Here is a 10685-nt window from a genome sequence, read left to right as displayed (position 1 = left end):
GATATTTTTCTTAGGCCGTATTTACTAGGACCGAAGGTTATTTCTTAATCCTTTACAATTTTGTTTATGCAATTTAATTTTATGACTAGTTTCATCATTATAATTCGTTATAGTCCTTGAAATTAAAGGGATGCATACAGATAAATCCACATGTGGTATCAGAGTCAAGGCCACGAATTTTAATTTTGATGATTTTCATAAAATTGTTTGTAAACAATAATTAGGGTTTGCGAGAAAAAAAATAGAATCGGCTGGATTTTTTTTGAGCCGTGGAATTTTTTTTTTCGTTTCCGTTACTGTTCACGGATGAACAGTATTATTAAAAAAAAATTATTTTCTATTTTTTTTCTTTCGGTTTCTCCTGAAAAACCGATTAAAGTTTTTTTGCGGTTGTTTTTGTTTATACCGATTTGAAAAGCATCCGAGAAAAGAAAATTTTTTTTTCCTGTTACTGTTCACGTGGTTACTGTTCAAAGAGGACAGTTTAAAAAAAAAAAATTGTCTTGTTTCGGTTTTTTACAGATAAAAACCGTGAACAATATGAGAAACGGACTGTTTTTTTTTTTTTGTTCTTGCTGTTTTTGCCGGGAAAAAAAGGGGGCTTGTTTTGTTTTTCATTGTTTTAGCCGAGACATATAAAAAAAAAAAAATTGTTTTTGTTTGTTTTGGCCAATATTAATTATACATTACCTTTACAATGTATGATTAATTGTTGTGAAACGGTTCACAATTTTGAGATACCTAATTATTTTAAAGAAGTTTAAAATATTGATGGATTAAATTCATATTACAAGTTTAATATGAATTAAGATTGAAATTAATGTGATTAATTGAGGAATTGTCACTTAATTTGTTTTTAAATAGGTGGTTTGGAAAATTAATCTACATAATTAAAGAATTATGTCTTGCATGTTTAATTTATTTTAGTTGATGCATTTTTTTTGTTGAATGAATCGATTGAATGGTTTAATTTACGTTTTTTTTGCAATCGGTTGTAATTTGTAATACTTAGTGTGGCCTTAGTTAATTATGTTTTCGTAATGAAGGAAACATAATTTTTATGTAATTATGAGATCTCGAATCTCCTTTATTTTTCCTTTAGTTTTAGGTTTTGAAATTAGAATGTAATAAATAGGTTTATCATGTAAATTTATTTATTGTAATTTTCAAAGAAGACTAAAGATGGAGATTGGAGCTCACTCCCGCTACATGGATCAAGATGGAACATCAAGACAAGCTTCTCGGGTCCAAGGATGGATTCCAAACTTGTATTTAATGTTCATTTTGATAGAATAGGCCACACTAGGACTTTTATTGTTTTACGTTTTCATTCATATTGCTTTTCATTCACATGATAGTTTATGCATTATATTTCGCCTAAAACCAAACCACCTACTACTAAAATGCATGAAAATTGACACATATAGGTTGTATGTTAGTTTTCATAGACATTTAGATGTCACATGCTTTTAAGCCATCACCTTAGTTTATTCATTCACGCATGCTAGATATTAGTTCACTTAAAATGAATTAAAACGAAGTTGATGGGATCTTCCTCTAAAACGGAAATTGAGATTAGTCTTTATAAGGGCAAACAACTATGAATCCCTTCTTCGTCGGTAGGCATAATATGACCCCTTCTACGTTGAATAAGTAGCTGTGTTGACTTAGTTTACCTCAACATCATAGTCCGAAGAGTTTCTCGTGATTATGATCGAATAAAAATAGAATTTACAGAAATTTATCGACCAAGAATTCTAACGGTAGAATTAGCTAAAAGGTTAGCTTATCAATTTACAGAGAATTGAGTCTTGGGATCATTTATATAATTCTTGAGGGAGGTCAATTGTATAAATGTTTTGAGTCTTCGCGTTATGACAGTAGTTCATTAGACTTAAAAATATAAACGATGCACATGCTTATTATTTTTATTCTTCTTTTCGCAGTGTAGAACACGTTTATTTTGATAATACTGTTACAACAAAATGTCTGGAAATAACGCAATCCAAATGCCTAGTGCCACACTTGGACGCGAGTCCTGGCTGAAAATATTCATGGACCAAATGAATCAGTTCACACGTCTGAAAAACGACGGGTCCAACTTTGCGGACTGGGAGGAAGCACTACGGAATCTTTGCCATTCCGACGGTAAGCTCAGGTACCTTAACTGAGCCAATACCGGTAAACCAGGCCCCAATGCAGGAGTCAACGAGTCACTCGCTTATAGTGACTTCGTTATGGAAGCGGGTGCGATAAAGAACGTACTCATCTTTGCAATGGAAACCAATTTGCAGAGACGCTTCATTGCCCAAGGTGCGAACAAGATTTTCACCACGCTCACTAACGAGTTCTCAAAAGCACCGAGAATCGTTACATATGAGCATACCTGTCGCTTCTTTGATGCGAAACTCCAGAAGGGCCAACCGGTTAGCCCACATATTCTTCACATGATTGAGAATGTCGAGAAGCTGGAGGCTCTTGATTGCAAAATCAGTGAAAGTATTGTCATTGACCGAATGCTTCATTCTCTTCATGATGGTTTTGCCCTTTTCAGGGCAAACTACTACATGAATGACTTGAAAAAGAGTCCTCATGAGCTACACTCCCTTCTCGTACAGAACGAGAAGGATATGAAATTAAGTGGGAGTATGAAGCAGGATGTTCTCACGATTTCCAACAAGGGTAAAGGTAAGGGCAAGGCTCATAGCGACCTAGCTGTAGGTAAGCCAAAGTTTAAAAAGCCAGGAAACGGTAAGAGTGGGCCCGGTGAGACTAGTGGCTCACAGGGCAAGGCAAAGAGCAAGGGCGGTGACATTGAGTGCCACCATTGTCACAAGACTGGACATTGGAGGAGGAACTGTACCGTGTACCGTGAGGACATAAAAGCAGGCCGCGTCGTTCCTGTTGGTATGTCATCTTATATTCATATGATTGAGATTAACCATGCAAGTTTCGGAACTTGGGTACTTGATACTGGTTGTGGTTCTCATCTGTGTAATCATTTGCAGGGCCTAAAGAACATCATACCTCTCGAAAAAGGTGATGTGGACCTGCGAGTCGGGAATGGAGCATGAGTTGCTGCTGTCTCGAAGGGAACATATGTAATCCAACTCCCTAGTGGTTTTGAGTTATTTAAATAACTGTTACTATGTACCCAGTTTGTCTAAGAACATTATTTCTGTTTCCGTACTTGCTAAAGACGGTTTTGCATTTTCAATAAAGGATAATAGCTGTATTTTCTCTTTCAATGAAATGATTTATGGTAAAGCAGTTTCCATGAATGGAATTTACATCTTAGATCAAACCACGAAAGTATTACACATGAATAATAAGAAGTTAAAGGTTGGTGACAAAGATCAAACCTATCTATGGCATTGTCGAATGGGACACATAAATGAGAAACGCGTAAAGAAACTCGTCGATAATGGGACTATTCCCACAATCGAATTTTCTACATATGGCACGTGTGAATCATGTCTCATTGGCAAAATGACTCGAATTTCCTTCAAAGGTGTTGGAATGCACGCTAGTGACCTATTAGGACTCATACATACTGATGTTTGTGGACCTATGTCAATTACCGCTAGAGATGGTTATAGATATTTTATCACTTTCACGGACGATTTGAGTAGATACGGATATGTCTACTTAATGAAGCATAAAAGTGAATCCTTTGAGAAATTCAAGGAATACCAGAACAGAGTTGAGAACCAACTGGGTAGAAAGGTTAAAGCACCGTTCGGATCGGGGTGGCGAATATCTTTCAAATGAGTTTGATCAACACCTTAAAAACTGTGGAATCGTTCTACAGTTAACTCCACCTGGAACACCTCAATTAAATGGTGTGTCCGAACGGAGAAATCGAACCTTACTTGATATGGTTCGATCCATGATGAGTCACATGGTAGTGCCTAATTTATTATGGGGTTTTGCTCTTTTGTCAGCTGCTCTTATACTTAACCGAAGTCCGACTAAGCTGTCGACAAGACTCCATATGAAATGTGGAAGGGAACGGTCCCTAACTTGTCCTTTATTCGGGTTTGGGGCTGCGAGGCTTATGTCAAGTGGAGACACGAGGATAAGCTCGGCCCGCGATCGGTCAAGACATACTTTATAGGTTATCCAAAAGGAACATTTGGTAATTACTTCTATTCGCCTACCGAACATCGAGTTTTTGTTGCGGAAAGTGCGACATTCTTAGAAAAAAAATTTCTCGAGAACAAGACGAGTAATAGAACCTTCGAGCCGTCGGAGATTCCAGAACCAACAACCGAGGAACAGATGGAGGAAGTTGTTCCTCCAACTGATGATACGGTTGATATTCTTGAGGAACCTAGGAGGTCGGGTAGAGTCTCTCATCCTCCGGACAGATACATTGGTATGGTCGAGGAGAATGACGTTTTACTCCTAGAGAGTAATGAACCCGCTACCTATAAAGGTGCTATGGCCTGTTCCGACTCAAAGCTATGGCTCGAAGCCATGCAATCCGAGATGGACTCCATGTATGAGAATGACGTATGGGATCTAGTTTATTTACCTAATAAGGTAAAACCTCTACAGTGCAAGGGGCTTTACAAAATAAAGCGTTCTGTAGACGCGCAACCAGATACCTATAAGGCACGACTAGTGGCAAAAGGTTTCACTCAAGTGCACAGATTGCATTATGATGAGATTTTTGCACCTGTAGTCATGCTACGTTCCATTCGGATAATCTTAGCGATTGCCACTTTTTATGATTATGAAATTTGGCAAATGGATGTGAAAACCGCCTTCTTAAACGGTTATTTGGAGGAAGAGTTGTACATGGTGCAACCCGAAGGTTTCATAGATCTTGAACATCCTAAGAAAGTATGAAAGCTTAAGCGCTCCATTTATAGACTTAAGCAAGCTTCTCGGAGTTGGAATCATCGTTTTGACCAGGTGATAAAAGAGTATGGTTTCACTCGATCGGTCGAAGAACCATGCTTATATATCAAGTCGAGTGGGAGCAAGATTATATTCTTGATATTGTATGTCAATGACATACTCCTGATTGGGAATGACATTCCTCTCCTATTTTCGGTTAAAGAATGGTTGAAAAACCATTTCCAGATGAAAGATCTGGGTGAGGCACAACGCATTTTTGGAATCCGTATCTACCGAGATAGATCACGACGGATGTTATCACTTAGTTAGGAGTCTTATATGGATAAGATTCTTGAGAAGTTCAGCATGACCAACTCCAAAAAGGGGAACCTTCCAATGACGTCTGGGATGCAGTTGAGCAAGTCTCAGTCACCCACGACGCCTGAAGGGATTGAGCGCATGAGTCGTATTCCTTATGCATCTGCAATAGGATCGATCATGTATGCAATGATATGCACACGTCCAGACGTGGCATATGCATTGAGTATGACGAGTCGGTACCAAAAGACTCCAGGTGAAACACACTGGATAGTTGTTAAAAACATCCTCAAGTACCTACGGAGGACTAAGGATTGGGTATTGACTTATGGAGGCGATACTAAGCTATGCGCAATCGGTTACACAGATGCTAGCTTCCAAACGGATCGAGATGACTCAAAATCTCAGTCCGGGTTCGTCTTCACTCTTAATGGTGCTGCGGTCAGCTGGAAGAGTTCCAAACAGAGTGTTGTAGCAGATTCTACTACTGAATCCGAGTACTATACCGCTTCGGAGGCAGCAAACGAAGCGATATGGATGCGTCAATTCTTACAAGGACTTACAGTAGTTCCTAGTTCGAATGACCCGATCACTATCTATTGTGACAATAGAGGTGCCATCTTCCAGGCTAAGGAGCCAAAGTCTAGCAACAAATCTAGACATGTACATCGGAAAGCTCACCTGATCCGTGATTACGTGGAGCAAGAGGAGATAGTGATAGACAAGATTGTGACGGATGATAACATCGCGGATCCTCTCACTAAACCGTTGAATTATGATAAGCATGTAGGGCACGTTATTTCCATGGGAATTAAACGTGTTCCTGAGTTGTAGTACTTGATTATGGATTTGATAAATTATCTTTTTCATATACTATTTATAACTTCATCGTTTTATTATAATATTTTGTTTTTCATGTGGATTGTACTGGCAACATTGAACGCCACAAAGTGAACTGAATTACATTATATTTGTTTGGTCCGTAATCGCCCATGTGAGCTGATAACTCCGGCTATTATATTGTGCAGTCGATTGATGGTGGGTTAAAGGAGCCATAAGTCAAACTGTTGACTGATCGATCACAAATGCGAGATTATAACGATACCTCGTAGGACAAATTTTTGTGACAACGTAATGGAGTCCTAAATGTTAAAACATTCGGTGCCAGGTCGTGGATAGGACATCCACTGTGTTCCTAGAGTCGATTCTTTTGACTATCGACTGTCTCTTGAGATTAAGGCAATTTTTGGGTGACTTTGGTTTCTTTCTCACGGTCTCGCCGTGAATCGGAGGCTAAGTAGATTTTTTTCGGGTCATTTCATCTTGTGCTTACATCTGCAGGATTTGAGTTGAGGAAAATATCCAACCCTTATCAGGTATAGTTATTTCTCAGGGCCACTCGAGGAGTTGTAACTGAAATGCATGGCCATGCTCGAATGTTGATTCGTTTATCAGTTAAGTTACTCTCTAGTCGGGGAAACCACTCTTGATGATGATCACTTGTAAAATACGACCTTTGTGAATACGGATTTGCAAATTGTTTTACATTGAGTGGGAGAAATTTTAGGATATGAGAATCGGTTATCGCACATACACTTGTGAGGACAAGTGGGAGTTTGTTGGAGCTTGTGTCCTCCACAAATTAGTGTGATAACATTTGTAAATCTCTTACAGGTTCACAAGGGTATACTTCGTATTTTAATAAGTTGATTAACGATTACCTAATAACGGTTGGCTTGCTAGAAAGTTTGACGTTATTATCATACAGATGGCGGTGATCAACTGGTCCCTAAAGGTCACACCTATAGGATGTGTTTGAGGGATGTGGTTATAGAAATATAATCACACTGATGCCTTATATGACTAAACAGTTAGTCAATGTGTTGATGAGACAATTATTTAATGAAGATTAAATAATATTAGTTGAGACGAATTAACTGTAAATTCGTAAATTGAATATAATAAGTTTATGCAATTTAATTTTATGACTAGTTTCATCATTATAATTCGTTATAGTCCGTAAAATTAAAGGGATGTATACAGATAAATCCCACAAGCAGTGCTACCATAGGTACCTGAAAAGACAAACAATACCACGCATAACTCCGAGAAAGCAATTTATTAAACGCAAAATTATGTGTAAAATGAAGAAACGAAAGAAAACAGAAATGAGTCGGAGAATAAAGTGGAGAAAAGACTCCCTCAACTCCGCAAATCGACCAAACACAGCAGGGGAATGATCGAAAACAGTACAAAAGACTGGGCGGTCGATCGACCACATCACCCAGTCGATCGACCAGAGTGAACAGGAACAAAAGCTCCTGGAATTCGCAGCTCAGTCGATCGACTATAGGAGGCAGTCGATCGACTGAAATACCTGCTGTAAGTTCTGATTTTCTTCAAATTAGCTCAATAAATTGAGCTAATATGGTCTGTAAACCTGCAAATACACATAATAACGCGCCCAAAATTGCGCAAAACCCAAAGTAACAGACTAAAGTGTTTAAAATCCTAAGCAAACTTATTAAAATGCGAAGTCTCGCGCACACAAAAGCAATAAAAAGAGTCTAACGAAAGCAATAAAATGTTCTTTAAAAGCATGTGATCAACTAATAGTTGATCAAGAATGGCCACGGAATGGCCCACTTGCTTGGCTTCTGGCTACAAGAGGTAGCCTCTAGAGTGCTCATCTCCTCAGCGGCACTCTTATCAATTCCGACATCCGCAGAACTCAACGGATCAACAGCTTCAACATCTCCCCAATCAATGACCTCATCTGGCTCATCAAAATCCAAATCGGGTTCCATCACCTCGACTGGCTCTTCGTCAGGCTCCTCATCTGTGCCATAGCTAAGACATCCTAGACCGCCTCTTTGAACGATTGGCTCCTTCACAGCTGGAGCAACATGCGGATCTTCCTTCCCCAAACCATTTCCTGCAATATCCAAAACAGAAGAATCTTCCTCCAATTTGCTCCCAATCTGGGGCGGAGGTGTTACAGCAGAAACAGGCATAGAGGCAGGTACATCAGAAAGCACAAAATAAGATTTCTTTTCAGAAATCACATTACAAGTGACTGGCCACATAGGGTCTTTCTTCTTAGCTGTCTGGGCAAAGACGATGGAATGTTTCCCTACCTTAAAGATCAATGTCCCTGAGCCAACATCTATAACTGCACCAGCAGTGTGCAGAAATGGTCTACCCAGAATGATAGGTATGTGAGCATCTTCGGGCATATCTACCACAACGAAGTCAACGGGGAAGAAGAAATTTCCTATTTGCACAGGAATGTCCTCTAATATTCCTATAGGCTGGACCGCAGAACGATCAGCCATCTGTATTGTCATGTTAGTAACTGCAAACCTAGTCAATTTCAACTTCCTAGCAAGACTCAAAGGCATGACACTAATACTGGCTCCTAGGTCACATAATGCCTTCTCAATAGAAAAGGTGCCAATATTACATGGGACTGAAAAGCTACCTGGGTCTTCTAGCTTATGAGGTGCAGTATGAGTTAAATAAGAACATGACTCCTCAGTTAGTGCGACAGATTGCACAATCTCAAATGACTTCTTTTTAGACAAAAGTTGCTTCATAAATTTCATGTAAGCAGGCACTTGATTGACTAATTCAAGAAAAGGAACTTGTACATTTAAGCTATGAATAACATTTTCAAATTTGTTGAACGATACCTGTTCCTTTGTCGGCACCAATCTTTCCAGATAAGGGGCTGTAAGAAGTAACTTAGCCCTCTCCTCTAGGTCTCGCATACCCGCGTCAGTGGACTTAGGCTGAAAATCCACTACCTTGTCTTTCTTATAGCTCGAACCTTCTTCAGACCGTCTCAAGAATGAGCCATTAACTGTCATTGGGTCATACTTTGGAACCGGGACTGACCCATCAGCATTTGGGTCTTGCCTCAATAATTTCGGAGTCGTCGTACCCCGAAACAAGTGGTCCCTCAAGTTATCTGACATTGGAGGACGAAAAGGTTCATGATCAGCAGCGTTGTCAGTCGATCGACCATGTATGTCAGTCGATCGACTGACTTCTACAGGAACAGAAGATGTTTTATTTCGCGTTTCAGTCGATCGACCGGGTGTAGGGATGGCAATGGGTCGGGTCTGGGTCGGGTCCAGCAAGACCCAGACCCAGACCCGTCTCCCAACATTGGACCCAGACCCGACCCAGACCCTAAAGGGTCTAAAATTATTGGACCCTTACCCATACCCAACGGGTCCGGTTCGGGTCCGGGTCCGACCCAGACCCTTGTTGAATACTTGAACACTTTCCTCCTGTGCAATTTTTTCATTTTTAACAAATGTGTGCACATTTATGCACTGACTTCATTTTGTGCACATTTATGCACTTCATTTTTGCATTCCTTACAAATACCAAATACAAAGTCTCGAATAAAATTACAAAGTCTCGATTAAAATTACAAAGTCTTAACAAAGTTCGTAGTCCTTAAACTCCTTACAAATACCAAATACAAAGAAATGAACTAACAAACATAATCCTTAAACAATACACGGCGGATCAAATAGCTCCTCCTCTTCATCGATTTATAGTACTAAATGATACAAAACTGAAATTAAACAATGATTAAACAAAGAGATTGGCGAGAATAATGAAATGGAAGTAGAAACCGGAAGTCCGGAACCTATAACGATTAAAAATAAGGAGATTGAGCGAGAATAATGAAAGGAAATAAGGAGATTGGTAATTAAACAAAGAGATTGAACCTTTGTGTAAGCAGAAGCCCCGTCGTTGACTCGCTGGTGTCGTCGCTGGCGTTGGTTGATGCAATCGCCGTCGTCCAGATTAGGGTTAGAGAAAGGGGGAAGTTTAAGGGAGAAGAGGATTTAGAATTAGGGTTAGAAATTAGAATGAATTGTGTATTTGTGTCATTGTGTATTTGTGTGTGGTGTTGTATCGCCTCACTCGCCTGTGTGTTTTGTTTAATTTCTTTTTTTTTTTTAAATTACATGTGTGTTATGAGTCATGTTCGTTTAATTCCTTTTTTTTTTTTTTTTTTTCTAAATTAGACGGGTCTACGGGTCGGGTCCGGGTCCCATAACTCAGACCCAGACCCAGACCCGAAATATTTATTTAAGACCCATACCCGACCCATACCCGATGGGTCTCAAAAAATCAGACCCAGACCCGACCCATTAGGGTCCAACCCGTAGGGTCTGGGTCGGGTCCCCGACCCACTGCCATCCCTAACCGGGTGTATCAGTCGATCGACTGATATACCTGGTAGACGTCTTTTTCTTGCCACTGTTCGTCACTGCCTTCTTCTTACTAGGTTCCGCCTCATCTTTTCCAGTAGCATCCTTGACCATAGCGGGCCCATCAAGGGTAGACCCACTCCTCCAAGTAATCGCATTAAGGGTCTCTTTTTGGTCCGGCTGCGACGGTAATTGCCCCGGAGCTCTTGTTGCACTCTTGCTAGCCAATTGGGCAATTTGACTCTCCAACATTTTCATCCCGGCTTCTCTAGCTTGAGACTCCTTTAG

General features: G+C 39.8%; 1 long non-coding RNA gene across 1 annotated transcript; it reads right to left on the bottom strand.

Annotated features, from left to right (window-relative positions):
* Nucleotides 1-9508: 9508 nt before the first annotated feature.
* LOC141597276 (uncharacterized) lies at nucleotides 9509-10134 on the bottom strand. Its single transcript, XR_012522735.1, has 2 exons — nucleotides 9909-10134; nucleotides 9509-9826 (listed from the first exon to the last, which is right to left on the bottom strand). It is a non-coding gene; the product is annotated as an uncharacterized LOC141597276 (long non-coding RNA).
* Between the last annotated feature and the right edge of the window lie 551 nt (nucleotides 10135-10685).

The sequence above is a fragment of the Silene latifolia genome, chromosome 1 (assembly GCF_048544455.1).
Source record: "Silene latifolia isolate original U9 population chromosome 1, ASM4854445v1, whole genome shotgun sequence".
Lineage (NCBI taxonomy): Eukaryota > Viridiplantae > Streptophyta > Magnoliopsida > Caryophyllales > Caryophyllaceae > Silene > Silene latifolia.
This window is presented reverse-complemented; position numbering and strand designations above follow the sequence as displayed.